This window comes from Amborella trichopoda, chromosome 3, assembly GCF_054954075.1.
Source record: "Amborella trichopoda isolate Santa Cruz 75 chromosome 3, AtrichopodaSantaCruz75HAP2 v2.0, whole genome shotgun sequence".
Lineage (NCBI taxonomy): Eukaryota > Viridiplantae > Streptophyta > Magnoliopsida > Amborellales > Amborellaceae > Amborella > Amborella trichopoda.
The window spans coordinates 46,243,310-46,259,550 of NC_142338.1; the positions used below are offsets into that span (position 1 = coordinate 46,243,310).

Genomic DNA, 16,241 nt, shown 5'->3' on the forward strand with positions numbered 1-16,241 from the left:
TAATAATAAATCTCCACATGTCATCAAAGTAATTTGTAGGGTTTTGCTCAGTTGACTATTCTGATTTTTTTTTTTTTTTTTTTGGACCATTAAATTTTAAGGTTCTACACTTCCCTTAGTTCTATTTTCTCCCTACCATCCAGCTGTCCAATTTTGATGAAGAGAGGCACTAACCGTTTGATCTTAGATCCAACATCTTAAAGTATTTTTTTTTAGTTTTTTTTTTTATACAAATTATATGAATATGAAATTTGGTACATGACATCTTCTAATTGGGGCACACCTATAAAAAAATATTAAAAATAATTTTTTGATAAAATATAATGACCAAAATACCTTTTGAAACTTTCAGTGGTATTTTAGTCACTTTATTTTATTGAAAATAATCTTTTTTTTTTATATTTTTCGCTAGTGCGAGTTTAATAAAGGAATGGATGTCCATATTTTGGTGTCAAAATAGTTTATAGAAAAAAATTTAAAATAAATTAGTATAGAGATGTGACATTGTGATTGGGGCAATCTTAGCCCTCTATTCAGAATGAACGGTTGGATAAGGGTGGATAAGGGGGAGGATATAACTTCTATGCTGGAGGGGAAGCATAGAAAGTTTGCCTAATTTTAAACCTTCACATCTCATCAAAGTAATATATATTTGAAAATCAAAGTAATACGTATTTTGTGATAGGCAAGTTTTGCATGCACCTCTTCTACAATGTGGTAACTAGGACGTGGGGTGCTACCATTACGACCCCAGCTCCCTCCCTAAAATAGTAAGTCAGTGGGGATTTTTGGGGCCCTATCCTTTGGTGAGAATGGAGTCAAAGGCTTCATCATGGGACTAGACAATACTACTGCTAAGGCCGCATGGCATTCTTTTAGTGCATACATTTCATTATAGAAAGCATACAAGCGGGTTCATCTTGTCTTAATAGGTTGATAACGTGAAAAACAAGGCATCAAAAAAATGGATTGATGACCCAGATCACCCCTTTGAATTTTTTATCAGGCTTGACGTCATCAATCTAGTATTTAACAAATCAGATTTAAAAAAAAAATAAATTATGTGGGGCTGGTTCTCCAACAGAAAACTGAGTAGTACCATCCACTTCAAGTCATTAAAAAAAAAAAAAAACAATACAATAGGGTTGGTTCTGACCGGTTCGCTGACATAACTATTGGATCCAACCGATTCATGAGGGGAATTGGCTAGTTCCTTATATCTTATGGGGATATAGATTGATCCGACCAATTCTCAATCTAGATCACCGATTTTTCAAACACTGATGGAATGAGAAAAAAAAAATGAAGGGAGAAAAATAAAGCTCCACATTTCTAGCGAAAAGAGAGATGGGAAGTCACTGTGAAAAGCAAAAAATAACGGCTAGGCACCCCTCGCTTCTCTCCTCTTATCTTATCCGGAAACTTCTCAAAGGTGAGGCATTTTTTTTTTTGTCAATTGGGGGGCCAAATTTTCATGAAAAGATAGAAATGGCGTCATATAAAAAAAGCACGGTTTTTAGGAGTCCATGTAGAAGTGAGTTGACTCATAAAAATTTATTTTTGAAATAAATTTTTCGGACCCAATTTTAAAAGAAATCTCTAACATAGAGATCATGAATATAAAAAATAAAAATAAAATTTTTATAAAGAAAACATTTGAATCGTTAGTTTCAATTGTTTCTAGATAGACCACTTATTTGTAAACATGAATATCTTATACCTTAGGGCCGTATATTGTAAGAATGCTGCCCAGCCCGCATGAAACAATTTTCTTATAAAAAGATAAATGCGTTGGTAACACCCCTCTCTTTCTATAAAATCAGAGATACGCAAACCCTAGCTTCTGGAATTGCCCGTACAAGTAAGCCAAGCCGTTCTCTCTTTTTCCTCATTTACTCTGACTTCCACTCAGAGGCCGTCTTCTCTCTCTACAATTTGCGTTGGCTTCCTCTTCTCTCTCTACCAGCAATGGCTTACTCTTCTCTGGATCGATGGCGTACTCTTCTTCCCTGTGCATAACGACCGATGGCTTACTTTTTACTCTGTTGTTGTGAGAACAAAATGGGAATCCCGATCTCTCTAATCAACAATTGGATTTCAATTTTCTTCTCTCAACAACATAAGAAAATGTACGCTTTTGAACACCAAGATCTGGATCCTCACATACATATTATCTTTAAAACCTTTAATGGTGGGTTGAATCTCCCTCTATATATATTCCCCTTTTTTATCTTGAAATAATTTTTGTCGGCTATTATAGAGAGCAATATATTATAGATTTGAGAGGATTTCGTGAAAAATGAGAAAGAAATCAAAAATTTAAATTTTAAGACTAACAAAAGATTTAGGATAACAAAATTTGAAGTTTTCCTTTTAGTTTTAGTGTCAATTCTCGAAAAAAGTTTTTATAAGGATGCAACTTTATAATGTAGAACTATGGATCACCTCAAACATCTATCAGAAAAAGTAGTTTTAATGTTGAAAAACCCTTAGATTGATCATCTCGACATCGAGATATATAATTTTAAGTCTAAAAAATAGTGCATTTTACAATATATTATCTACACCGTCCATTTTCATATGTTTATAGATCTACTTGATTTTAACCATTTTTTAAATTTAAAATTTTATAATTAGATGTAAAAATAGATTTTGAGATAATCCTAAAAACATTTTACATCAAAATTATATACCATCATAAAATTTGAAGGTACACCTTACCTCTACCGCTACGGATGCATCGTATGCCAACTGCACCCATGCATCTGCACCCATTCACCCATTCTCTACATGGTACTTGCACCCATTCATGATGCATCAGCACCCATTCACCCATTCTCTACATGTTACTTTGGGTAAGTTTATTTATTTATTTTTTATTTCGGATGATTTTTATCTTTTTCTTTTTATATCTTTTGACGATTTCCTTTTCTGATCTCATGTATATTTTCTTTCCTAATATTTTTCGTATCAAGAGAACTCTTTTTAAGTTATAAATTTGTTAAGCTCGAGTGAATGCTATAAGGTGTTGTGATTATGATGCTAGCAATAATGTAATTTCGAAGTTAGTTTTGGTTATTACCATCGTGTCTATTTTTTCATATTAAAATAAAAATTTAAAAAAAAGATGATTTTACCATTTTTAGGTACTGAATTCTTTTCATAAATTAAAAAAGAAGAAAATGATTTTACCATTTTTGGGTACTGAATTCAAAGTATTTAAAATGGGTAAATTTATCTCTTGTGTGGGTACGCTTATCTTCTCTCTACATTACATGGGTAATTTAACTCTCTCTCCCCTTCACTAGTGTTTTTTTGGGTAATTTCTCTTAAATTTAGGGGCTCAAACTTGCGGTTCTCCCTAATTATCGCATAACCATGACTTCAAAGAAGTAGAGAGAGAATATTCTACAAGATTTCTCCTAATCTTCTAATCTCATAATCCCTAAGATAAATCTTCTAATCTCATAATCCCTAATATTTTTCTTAAATTTAAGGACTCTAACTAGTTGTTCTCCTTTTATTTTATTTGATATGACTTCAGAGAAGTAGAAAAAATACGCCACGAGAAAAAACATTTTCTCAATAATTAACAACCGAAATTTTCGGTTTTTCGACATTGGTGTCAACAACCGAATTCACACGAGAGAGAACATTTTCTCAAAAACTGAAAATTTAAATTTTTTGGTTCTTTAACATCTGAAATTTTCGGTTCTTCGAAGTTCTGTCAACAATCGAAATACAAAAAGACGGTTGGATTTGTATGTTACTTTCCCTATTTTAAATCTTCGCATCTCATCAACGTAATACGTATTTGAAAATCAAAGTAATACGTATTTTAGGATGGGCAGGTTTTGCACGCACCTATTCTAGTTTGTTTACCTTCCAAAATCTATCTGAGAGATTCTAGAATCTTCATTTTCCAAAATCCATCACAGATATGTGACACAAATATCCTATTGTAGTGCCTCCTTGGTTAGGGGTGGCAACGGGTCAGACTCGGACCCGATATGAGAATTGGACCTGGCCCCGAATATATAGTGTGGGACTCAGATCTGGAGTCGAACCCAGCCCAAAAATTAAAATATCTATACCCCAAAAATTAAAATATCTATGTATTTAACTATATTTAAATATACTTCATTTAATAGGGCCTAAAAAATATTATTAGAACTAGACTTGAATAGTGTTCATGTCCAAGATTTGAACACGGACTTGACCTGTCGAGTCCAATTTTGGGAACCATTCCCGAACCTGGATTGGGTCTATCCTTTGGTTCTCGGTTCAAGTCCAAATCCATAAAAAAGACTTGAGTTTCATAAAAAAAAATTCGCAAAATTTTATATTGACGACATACACCAATACAACTCACCTCCATTTACTTTACTTGAGCTTGGGACATGTTAAGTCTCCTCAGTTGCCCTTGCAAAATATGTGTTACGCGTTATCGCAAGAACTTTCAATGCACTCTTCAGAATCTACCTCTTCCCATCTTGTCCGTAAATCCACTTCTATCAAATATTTCAGTTGCTTTATAGGAAGGCTGGTTTGCCACATCCCTTTCATATGATGTGGACCCTACGACTTCAAGTAGAATGTGTTTCTCATTATTTCAAAGTGCTGGAAATTTGTCTCTGATGGCACCTCGAGTCTAATTCTTGTACACCCATACACTTGATACAAATGAGTTTTATGGGACTGTTAACCCTAAACTCTAGGACCCGATTGATAAGTAGAACTTTTTGAAAGTGGGAGTTAAATGTCCCACTTCCATGTTTGATACTATTGTGTGAAAGCTGTAAACTGGAAAAACGGCCTTCCACAGAGCTTTTCTTAATGTTAAAATGGGTTCATTTTTGGAAGACTTCCCTTTCATAAAAAATAATGGAAGAGCAAAGTCTTCCATAATTTAAAGAAATCCCCTCGACTCCTACAAACTCCACGTGTCAAATGCACACTTAATGCTAAATAGCACATCTTAATATAGAGGATGGCATGTATGCTAACTGGTACTTTGCAAGTTAGTAGTAAGTCACCTTTTATAGCAAAAAATATTTTTAGCATGGGTGAGGTTTGTATAAGGTGCCTAGTTTATACTATACAAGTAAGGCCACCTCTAAAATTTGTTGGAAAATGTGGTTGTGGTGTTTTGTTGGCTTGAAAATTCATGTTCAACCCTAATTACTAATTTAAAAATCTAAGAATGGTACAAATCGAACATATATATAAACACTTGAAAACCTAAAAAATAGACAAGCTAGATAACTTGTTATAAGTTGGTTTGAAATTTTTTTTTTTTTGTACTCAATACATCCCAAGATCGATATGATGAATTAGAGGGTTTGTCAACTTCAAAGCACTATTTTCTACTAGATTTTTGAAGTGCATCTTACTTATATAGTATGAATGAAGGAACAAGATTCGTATAGCCAACTTGAACTGGTAAAATAATACACTGTCATAGTGACTTTGTGACTGTCCTTCTAGTCATTACCATTCATCAATGCGTTGGATGGCAATGAGGAAACTGGTACCACCATATTATTAGTCGTACTTTTTTTCATTACTATCCAATCAATAGATTGGACAGTGACAAACCCCTGTATCGTGGTTGTTACCACGACCTGTGTGGACTAGTTTATAATTAGTGGATCATTTTGGAAAAATTGTTTATGTGGTCTTGGGGGAACAAAAGTTCAAACAGATCAACTTGGATTGTATTGGAAAATTCCTTTTGTTTTATACAGAAATTTGCTTCCCACTCCATTTGGAGCAAGGGAGAATAAATTAGATTAGGGGACCTTCAAATCTTTGCAAGAACAAAGCTTACTAGAACCTAAAAGAAATGGGTTCTAAATGTATATGAATCAGTGTTTAAAAAATCGGTCATCTGAATTAGACATGGCCAATCTGGATTGGGAATAAGTCTTGCTAAATTGGATTCTATAAAATATCAGGAACAGGTTGATTCACCCCACAAATTGGTTAGTTTCAGTCAATTGTGATTGGTTCTTTGACAAAATTGGAACCGGTTCGTTCTATTCAAAGAACCGATTAAAGCGCCCCCCCCCCCCCGACACCGACCCTTGACCCCACCTATACCAGCCCCACTTTTTTTAATAAATTTATCGTTTGGTAAACATGATCATCAATCTGTCGGGCTGAATCAGAAATTTGGAGGGGCGATCCGGGTAACTTATTTGTTTTTTAAAATCTTGCTATGAATACATTACTATCTATGTACACCAGTAGGTGATGTCTAAGGGCAAAAACTGATTGTAACTTGTAATGTTTATTGATGAAATTTAGATGATTATAACGCTTATTCGATTCCCTATCTTATAGGGATTAATTTTTTAGCCCACTTTTTTAGGTTTCTAAGGAAATTTCGGTAATCTTGAGATCCTATGATATATGGGTTGTTTATGACTAAAAATCCTTTATGTGATAAAAAACAAAAATTCGACAAATAAAAATAGAACCAATCATATCTTTGGGATCTATAAGTGCGAATCTTTGATGCTCATTTATTTTGGAATGTGGCCATTAAGGCCTCATGACCACCATAGTGTTCATGGTCGCTCTCTTACTTTCTGTTTCTTAAATGCATTAAATTAAATTTAGTTATATTATATATTTGCTATAATAGTCTCATTGCATTCAAATCCTTTAACTATCTTTTATGGTATATTTCATTCTCTTTCTTTTTTTTTCTCAACCACCTATCAATGATATTTTAATGGTCATATTAAACCAAACGTTTTTCTTTGAGGTAAGAGAGAGAAAGAATGATAAAATAGGAATGCTTAGCTATTGATATGGGCAGAGAGAAATCTCGATCATTGGATGCAAAACATGCAATAAGTGACAAAGGGATAAGCTTCAATACTTATAAAAGTGGCTCACTCACCCATTAGAAAATACTTAAAAAAATTTTAGCCATTGCCCATCTCTATGGCTATCCAGAAGCTTTACAGCAAAATTCCTTTTATATCTTTTTCTCTCCATCATTTTATAAATATTTTGTTTTCATTGGTATCAGAGCGGGATCTTTTCTTTGGGGCTCCTATCAAACTATTGGTACTCAATCATTTCTCTTCACAGTTTTCTTTTTGAGTTTGAAAGGGAGTCATATAAGCTGTAATGCCTATAGCTTACATAAGCAAGGCAATATTTTTTTGTCATAACTTTTGTCCCGTACTGGTTTAGTGTTTCTCTCTCTATCTTGCCCTCATACAACCCTTTTATTTTGCCTTTACATATTTTTTGTCTTTTACATACTTGAACATCTTCTTTTGTCCCTATATGTGCTCTTATTTTATCCATTTATTTATTTTTCCTTCTCTGCCTGCACTTGTTGGGTCATGAAATCTCATGTTGCCTCCCTGTCTTACATTAAAGTGCAGAGGAATCACTATTACTCTAACTTCCTCATCATAATATGATCTTCATTCTTCCACGGCTCATCTAAAATCCCATGAGTTTTGGCTGGAGCACGCGTTATTCTAACCCAACCCACTGCAGATTTTAGGAAGTTGTAGTCCAAGCTTTTTGTCTCGCTCAATTTTTTTTCCTTGTTGGAAACCATTACATTTGCAAGAGGGAACATTTATTTTTTGGGGCTGAAAATCAAAGGAAATAATTTTTGTTTTTCTATTCTTTCATGGATCTTTTTGGGCTGCTACGCCAATTGTTTGTTAAAAGGCAGGAAACACCTAAGGCCCAATGAGTTGGTAATCATCGGTGATTATTTTGAGGCAAGTACCTGCTACTCCCTCAAGAGATTTGTGACTCGCCATCGACCAAAGTGTGCTGCTATCATCATCTGAGAAATTGGTAAATCATTCATCAACAAAGTGGTCATTTGATCTAAACCTTGAACTTGTTAAAATTCATTTTATATCGTTCTCTCCCTAGCATTTTATAAATAATTTTCTTCACTGGTATATTTTTTTGATAACATGGCTGTTAGATTGATGATGAGTGAACTATCTAAAACCAAAAAACTTAATGGGCCAATTTCAATATGTGGAAAAGAAAAATGAACTACATATTGATTCAATATAAGATTGACTACATTTTGACTTCTACTAAACCTGAATTGGGTTTAAAGCCCTTTGCCTATAGTAGAAGAGAACTAGTGAAATGCGAGGGGGATGACAAATTAATAAAAACTATATTGCTTACGTATGGTGGATGATTTGATAAGAGTTTTTGAAGATTATAAAACATCCAAATTAATGATGGAAGCTTTGATTGAAAAATATGGATCTACATCTGAAACCCATATTCAACTTTTGTTTGAGAAATGCAAGTCATGTAGGATGAGGGAAATGAATCCGTAGTAGAGCATGTTAATAAAATAATAGTTCTTGCTAAAGACTTTGTTGCGACGGGAAACCTCATTCCTGATCGTATGCTAGTGTCAACTGTATTGAATAGTCTCTCACAATCATGGGAACCTATAGTCATTGCTCTTAAACACTCATCCCAAGGAATTATCATGTTGAAATTACCCATGCACCTGAGTATAGAGGAAGAAAGAAGAAATACAAAAAGAAAGGCCGAATTGTAGTTTGCCCAAAATTCCTCTAAAAGTGACCACCCTAGACCGTACAATAATCGAAATAACAATAATCGATTTAACGAGAAGGGTAAAGTTTTCAAACCACAAAGAAGAAATGCCTACAACAACCCACTAAAATGTTACAACTGCGGAGAGATAGGGCATATTAAACCTAAATATCCAAATAAAAATATTTTCAGTAATGTCTAAGACAAGAACAATAAACAAAGGAGGAACTGCAAGAATAACAATAAATTCAACTTAGTTTGTGTGGTCTTTGAATTTATGGTGCTTGATCATGATATGAAAGGATGGTGGGTGGACTCTGCATCGACCAGACATGTTCTAAAAACTAATGATAGTTTTGTTGATTTAAAGGAAATCAAAACCATCGACCAACGGATATACATGGGAAATGACACTTTCTGTGATGTGCTAGGTGTTGGCACATACAAGCTGGAGTTGCTTGGTAGTATAAATTTTGTCATCACTAACACTTTGTATGCGGCTAATATGAGGCGCAACCTTATTTATGTCCCTACATTGGATGAAAAGGGCTATGAGGTATGATTCAGGTTCGTAAAGATGTCTATTGGGAAACATAATTGAGTTTATGTTTGGGAGGAAAAAGTTAAAAATTTGTATCGTCTAAATGTTGTTAATGGAATGAATGATGCTACCTCTTCTAATATCAAAGTGGCAATAAATGTGGCTGAAAATGATGCATATGTATGACACTTAAGATTAAGACATATTAATAAAAATAAAATGAAAAAAATTAGTAAAAGATGATTTATACCTAATCTTAAAGAAATTGAGTTCCAAACTTGTGAACCATGCCTAATTTTCAAGGAAGCAATTCCCTAAAGGACAAAAATCACAAGAATTGCTTAATATAATCAACTAAGATATGTAGACCTTTAAATATTAAGACACATAGAGGTATGAAGTATTTTATAACTTTCATAGATGTTTACTCTAGGTATGGATATGTATACCTAATTAGTAGAAAATCTGATGCTTTAGAAACATTTAAAAAATATAAGATAGAAGTGGAAAAGCAATTAAGAAGACATATAAAAATTCTAATGACTGATAGGGAAGAGAATATAACTCAAGATTATTGAGTCAATTTTGTAAAGATCATGGTATAATACATCAAACTACCTTGCGAAACACCCCACAACAAAATGGAGTAGCAGAAATACGTAATAGGACCTTAATGGAAATGGTTAGATCTATGATGGGCCATGCCAACCTAGCTCAAATTTTTTAGGGAAAAGCCATTAGTACAACTATGTTTATTTTAAATAGAGTGCCAACCAAGTCTATAGAATTGACCCCTTATGAACTTTGGAAAAGAAGAAAACCAAATTTAAGTATATTAAAAATTTGGGGATCAGTTGCACATGTGCTCATCCCACATTACCAAAGAGACAAACTCCACAGTAAAATAATTAGATGTTCATTTATAAGATATTTTGATAATTTTAAGGGATACATGTTCTATGATCATGACAATAGATGCTTAATTGAGAGTAGGGATGTTTATTTTCTAGAAATTTAGATAACAAAAACAATAAAAATAAAAAAGTTGACTTATTTATAGAAGAACACAATAAAGATCAAGACAAACCTATGGATTTTATACCACTAACTAGTGATTTTGCCCTTACTGAGTCCCCTAATCTAGATAGAAATAAGAGGTCTAGAGCTCCTCCTTTCCATTTAGATGAATATTATATACTCTTAAATGAGGATGAGATAGATGAACCATGTACTTATAGTGAAGCCATCAATTCACCTGAATCATCTAAAGGGGTCAATGCTATGGATGATGAAATTAACTCTATTGAAAGAAATCAAGTATGATAACTTGTAGACCTTCCTATATATAGGAAAGTTGTAGGATATAAATGGATTCTTAAGAAGAAATTGATGGAACCATTGATAAATAGAAGGCTAGATTAGTAGCCAAATGATTTACTCAAAAAGAAGGAATAGATTATGTGGAGATATATTCTCTTGTAGCAAAATTTTCATTAATAATAATAATATTAACATTAGTAACATAATTTGACTTGAAATTATTTCAATTAGATGTTTAAAACAACCTTCTTAAATGGAGAATTAAAAGAAGATATTTATATGAATTAGGCAGAGGGATATGTAGTTACAGGTCAAGAAGAAAAAAAATATAAATTGAAGAAATCATTATATGGTCTAAAACAATCATCTAGGCTATGTAGCTAATATAATGGATCATTATGTGCATGTTTAGAACAAGAAGAGTAAATTTATAAATTTATCTCTATATGTGAATGATATTCTATTAGTTGGAAATGATATGGAAATGATAAATAAAATTAAATATTAGTTTAATTCATATTTTGAAATGAAAGATATAGGAGAAGCGTCACAGGTTTTGGGAAGAAAACTTACAAAGGATAGAAATTCTATGCTTCTCTACTTATCTCAAGAAAAATATTTAGAGAATGTCATTAAGAGATTTAAGTGGGAAAACTGCAAACCAATGAAAACTCCAATATGCAAAGGCATGATGCTATTAAAGAAAGAATTGCCAATTAATGATGTAGATAAGGCTGAAATGAAACATATTCCATGTAAACAAGCCATTGCGTCTAGTATGTACAATATGCTTTATACAAGACCCGACCTTAGTTTTGCAATAGGATATATCAGTAGATTTCAAAGTAACCCAAGTATGACTCAATGGTAAGTAATTAAAATGATACTCAGATGTATCCATGGAATCAAACATTATAAATTATGCTATCAGGGTGATAATCTGCAAATTCAAAGGTTATCTGATGCAGACTTCGCAGGAGATTTTGATAATAGAAAATCGACTTATGTAAATCTTGTCCTCGTAGAGGAGGTTTCTTATTCTTGTGTGTTGCCTAGTGCACAATGGAAGCGAAATACATTACTTGTAGTATGGCTTCTACTTTTGTCTTCTATATAAGCTTCTTCATTTGGGATTTGAAGCTGGAAATAGCCAACGAACCAGTTCAAATGTTTTGTGATAACCAGGCTTCAATTTTGTTAATTAAAAATGGAGCAATGAACTCTAAGGCTGACACATAGAAGTTGATTATCACTATATCTTAGACAAAGTGGTAAAGAAAGAAATTGCAGTAAGTTATTTGCCTTCAAATGATATGATAGCAGACCCTTTAACAAAGGGATTGATTGCTGAAATGTTCTCCAAGCATGTGACCATGATGTGCCTTAATTAAATATAGTTTTTTTTCCAAGAGGCACATTTTGAATGCTACAAGGGATTAAATCATGTCGGTGGATAAAACCTTGTAGCGAAGTATGTCACATTGGGTAAAACCTTAAATGAACAAAACCTTATGGCTTAGCAATGCTGATGCATTTGGTCAAGTGAGAGTGTTGGAGTAACGGCCACCAAGGCCTCATGACACCACAGTATTCATGGTCCCTCTCTTACCTTCTAGTTTTTAAATGTATTAAAATTCAATTTAATTATATTATATACTTGTTACATTGCATTCAAATCCTCGGACTATCTCATATGGTATATTTCATTCTCTTTCCTTTTTTTTCTTAACCACCCATCAATGACATTCTAACGGTAACATCAAACGAAATGTTTTTTTTTTAGGTAAGAGAGATAGATAAAGAATGATAAAATAGGAAGGCTTAACTATTGATATGGGTAGAGAGAAATTTGGATCATTGGATGCAAAACCTGCCATATGTGGTAAGGGAATAAGCTACAATGCTTATAAAAGGGGCTCACTCACCCATTAGAAAATACAGAAAAAAATCTTAGAGCTATTGCCCATCTCTCTAGTTATTGAGAAGCTTTACAACAAATTTCCTTTTATATCTTTCTCTCCCCATCATTTTATAAATATTTTTATTCAATTTAGTACTACACAATGAATAAATACCCTATGAAATGCAATATCTCCTATGCGATAAATGACTGTTGGAACATCATAGGAATGCAGCTCAAGGGATCTACTATTGGAAATGGGCATTGTATAAATATTTAATCGAATCATCATTATCATCAGAGCTTTCTTCCAACTATTTGGTGTACAACTATTCAATGTTGGTTAAATATTTAATCGAATCAACGGGTCAATTAGATCCCATAGTGTAAAATGGTTTGCTAAATGGGAAAATGTATGATTGAATCTTCATGACATGAAATGGGCTATGGATCAAAAAAGGCATATTAACTATCATGATATGAAATGGAAGGCCAATTTGAGAACTGCAATAATATAGTGGGGAAATTTGTCTAAATCTAGGAAAATGACTGGCGAATGTCACATAAGAGACAACAACCACCCAAAAGGGACGGATTCGTTATCAAAACCAACAACAATGGGGGATTGAATTGTAAATAGGCCAATGAAAGTATGATACTCATTAATAGTGTTGGCATGTATCAGACTTTTAAATTTAAGAATTGGGCTTAAACTTGAGTGATTAGCAGTTGACGTCAAGCAATACTACATCTCATGTTCAATTCGTACCACTGAACTACCCAAAAAAAAGTGTGGTTATCACCAGATTCGTAAAATTTTCTCTTCCAAGTTGATTCATATGCCAAACAAGGTCCATGATTCTCTCTCGAAGTCCCCTCACACAAACAATTGAGCACATTGAACTATTTTAAAAAGGGAAAGTGCAATATGATACATATAACATACCAAATTAATAAAAAGGGTGATGAGCTATTTTTCCACTCATGTGTGTCATTATCACTTGAACGGAATAAAGGGTCATCTCAACCATCCGCAGAAATATGGACAGTGGAGATGGCATATTATATTGTGCGTTTTTTCACTCGTGTACCTTTTTTTCAAGGTCACGTTGAACTTCGAATAAGTTTTTTTCTAGCATTAGAAATCTACCATTTAAGTTCTCAAGGAAAAAGATTATATAAGATTTTAACCTTATTTTTAGAAATAAGGTTTTAGTAATCTACAACGTCTATTTTATTTGAACAGTGTACATTCATATTATCTCAAAAGACATACTACTTTTTGACATTATCTTAAAAGACGTTTCAAATCTATATTGTTTAACTAAAAAAGATGGTATGGAACGCTGCAACCTTTATTCTACAAGTTAGGTTACAACCACACTCGATTAGTATTGCCTTAGTCATCATTGCTTTTGGAATATGCATGTTTAATAATAAAACTTTTTTTTTTTGGGAAATTATTGTAAATATATCTTAATTGGAAAAAACCCCAAACTTTCGTTTACCTCGAGTACATCCTTTTTCCTCATTTTCGGCTTTTTTTGGACCAAAATGACCTTCACGGCACTCTTACTACTGTAATACATATCATTTTATACAGTATTTAAAATACCATAGTAACTTCCAGTAGCCATGACTATGAAGTCAATTACGGTACTTTAAGTACCGTAAAAACTAAAACCCACTATATGAGATTTTAAGTACCATAAAAACTAACCCATCTTATACGGCACTTAAAATGCCATAAATCCTTTTATCATATTTATCTCTTTCATCTCTAATTCTTTTTATGTTTATCTCTTATTTCTCTCTAATTCTTTTTAATATTTATCTCTTTTTTCACTCTTTAATTCTTTTTTATCTCTTCTTTCTCTCTCTCTACAATCTCATCATCATTTCTTTAGAAAGATCATGTCCTCTGTTTTGCATAGCCGAAGTCAATGTTTGATTACTCTATTTAATGAAACAATGATGAGATTGTAGAGAGAGAAAGAAGAGATAAAAAAGAATTTGAGAGATAAAGAAGAGATAAAAAAGAATTTGAGAGATAAAGAAGAGATAAAAAAGAATTTGAGAGATAAAGAAGAGATAAATATTTTAAAAAATGAGAGAGAGATATAATAGATAAATATAAAAAGAATTAGAGAAGAAAGAGATAGACATAATGAAAAAAGAGTTTCGGCATTTTAAGTGCCGTATAACATGGCCTCAGTATTACGTTACTAAAAGTAACGTATAAAATTCCTTAAGTATTACGGTACTTCAAGTACCATATAACATGCACTAACTATTACGATAATACGACTACCGTGAAGGTCATTTTGTAAAAAAAAAAAACAGAAAATGAGGAAAAAGGGTGCACACGAGATAAACAAAAGTTTGAATTTTTTTTTCTAATTAAGCTTAAATTAAGGTATATTTGTGATAATTTCCCTTTTTTTTTCTTTGGTAAATATCTTCCTATGAATAAGCTCTTATGAAGAAAAGGTAAGCAAACTTGGTTTATTTGGGACAAACTTCATGAAACCTTGACCTCCCTTGGAAACTTCACCCAGGGATAAATGATTTAAAAAAGCAAGACGGAGTGATTTAAATGAGAAGATTGCTACAACAACATGCTTTTGAAATAAATACTTTTTGAACTGGCAAGTGTTCTACTTCTACTATAACTTATAACAACTTTATCGTCAAAGTCTTTTTTCATCTAATTCGAATCAGTTACGCTATGACATATATAACATATGAGTTTCAATTTGAAAATTTTGGGGGACTTTAATGAAGTGTAAATTGGAGGGAAGCTGGCTACTTTCCACAACGGGTGGAGGATCCAAAGTAAACCAACAAAATACTTAATTATCTAAATATGAATGCTTTTGCTACTAATAGTAAAGTAATCGTTTGCACAACATTAGCTTAAAGTATACAACCCGCACCAAAATCAAATACCAACTCTTAACACTAAAAATAAAAAAAATAAAATAAAAGCCAAGTGATATTATGCTCTCGAATGAGCATACTGTCCATTCACTCCCTCATGTGAAATCTCAAATTTTGAGGAGGTAATCTCTTCAACCCATAAGCTAATCTCAATAGAAAAAGGGAAAATATACAATGAGACCGTTTATCATTGGTACAAGGTGGTCACAATTAATCTTGACCATTGGATGTCAAATTAGATGGCTACATTTATTCCATTGACCAAGTTCAAACTCCAAAACAATTTTTTTCGAACTTTATGACACACCCAAGCTATCAGATTTCACATCGGATAGTTGTAAATAATTGTGATGTCTTTGTATAAAAAATAAATAGTCTCATTATATACAATCCCATAGAAAAATTACCATAGTGAGCTGTTTATGAGCTTGAAAAACCTAATGCCTCGAAATTGAACAAAGGCCGTCCAAAATTCATAAGAAATCGAAGTATGGAAAAACTCAAAATTCAAATTTTTATTTGAAAATAATAACCTAGTGATTACTACTTGGTTTTCAAGAATTTGATTCAATAAATTCTCCCAAATGGGTTCTCTTCCCGAGGAATAGATATACACTATACTCCCACATGAGCATAGTGTACACGCTCCCAATAAAGTAACCAACCAACACTAATATGAAATCAAGAAGATTGCTTTATTAATGGGGTTGGCGACATAATAATTGTGGTGTGTTCCATGGGCCATGGGGGATATTGGCATAAAGCAAGCCTGGAGCTTTCATATCTTATCCTAATTATGACAACTAACGCATGCCGGGAGATACACGTGTGCTTTCCTATCCACGTGTGTTGAAAGTAAGGTTCTAAAAGAGAGAGAAATAGGGAGAGAAAGAGCCTTCATGCTTGCATGTTTCAAATGTTCTTTAAATACAAAAAATAAAAAATTTATTGAAATATATTTAATAG

At 32.8% G+C, this 16,241-nt stretch overlaps 1 long non-coding RNA gene across 1 annotated transcript; it reads right to left on the reverse strand.

The window, feature by feature from the left end:
• Window positions 1-388: 388 nt before the first annotated feature.
• Window positions 389-2,875, reverse strand: LOC148782905 (uncharacterized). The gene is made up of 2 exons (XR_016052200.1): window positions 2,722-2,875; window positions 389-2,009 (listed from the first exon to the last, which is right to left on the reverse strand). It is a non-coding gene; the product is annotated as an uncharacterized LOC148782905 (long non-coding RNA).
• Window positions 2,876-16,241: the final 13,366 nt, after the last annotated feature.